Below are 1,369 nucleotides of genomic sequence, written 5' to 3' on the forward strand. Positions count from 1 at the left end.
CTCTCCAGTTCCTAATTCGGTAACGGTTCCTTTCTTTTCTCGCACATTCTACCAGTATAGTACTTGACACGATCTCGAGTGGTTGCACACATAAATGCAAAGTATTTTATTTGACACATTGTTTGACATATAAATTATATTATGTAGTGACCACTGTACATTCACGTTTTACTGGATTTATTGCTTTCAATTTATAAGGTATTTAAATTTTATTTTTACTCTTGTTTCACATTATTATGACGTTTTTTGGACTGTACGATTGACTTCTTATATATATAATTTTTCTAATTTTAAATTCTTTTACAATTTCGATAAGATACTATTGGATATCTAAAGACAAGGAGATGTTGCGACATGGATTTGATTCTAATTTGCATGGTTACACTTCTATATTAATAGCGGCCTTGAATCCTGAGATTTTTATACTAGTCAGCGATGTTGTTATAACTAATGTATGCACCTTTAATGGTCAATTAGTTTATAAAAAGCAAATATCTAGAATGTTATAGTTACGATCTTATAATTATGTTGCTTATTGTTTTTTATTAATTCGTATTTTGTGAACGATTGTTATACATTGAAAATGACTCAAACGCAGTCGAAACGTATGTACGATTTTTAATTATGATTATTATATTTGAATTTCTTATTATACATATATATTTACTGGTTCGATGCCCTTCTATTACTAATATTGTTTTATACTTATTGAATTCTTTATTGAATTAATAAATTTCCGCTGTTTGTTTTTTCACTCTCGACGTCGCTCTCGCTGCAATTTTCTGAAGGAAGACTATCGTAGCTCGAATTGCTGCTATTTCGTATAGCTAACCAACGTTTCAATTTGTAATCGTTGCGTAAGGTGCAATGTGATTCAACGTTGGTTCGAAATCCGTGGTGCTTGCAACGTTGTCCGCAACCTCCGAAATCTGGCAAATTTTTGAAAGCCGGAGAAATTACTTCCAGATTATTTACGTTTCTGGAGAGTAAATTACGCAGATAACGTAATTCCTCTTGTCCTCTGTTATAGATGTAGCGTGCGTGTCGTGTAATAGCTCGCAAATGTATCGTAAAGTATGTAGGATTAACGTCTCCGTCGGAATCATTCGATTCCGTGATAATTTCATGTAAGCCAGTTGTTTTCTCGTCTTGCTCTCTCGGGTAATTCTCCAAGTGGATAAGGTGGTCTTATAATCCAGTGCTCGGTGATCGTCGTATTAATCGCAACAACCGCGACTTCTTTCGGAATAAAGTTATCTTCGACATCGCGAAAACCTTGAATGTCAGTAGATATACTATGGGGATTCTAACCCAGTGATACAGCCACCTGGCTGCCACCAGGCGGCGCTGGCGTCGCGGTCGCGAGAGG

This window comes from Trachymyrmex cornetzi, unplaced genomic scaffold (genome assembly GCF_001594075.2).
Source record: "Trachymyrmex cornetzi isolate Tcor2-1 unplaced genomic scaffold, Tcor1.1 scaffold306, whole genome shotgun sequence".
Classification (NCBI taxonomy): Eukaryota; Metazoa; Arthropoda; class Insecta; order Hymenoptera; family Formicidae; genus Trachymyrmex; species Trachymyrmex cornetzi.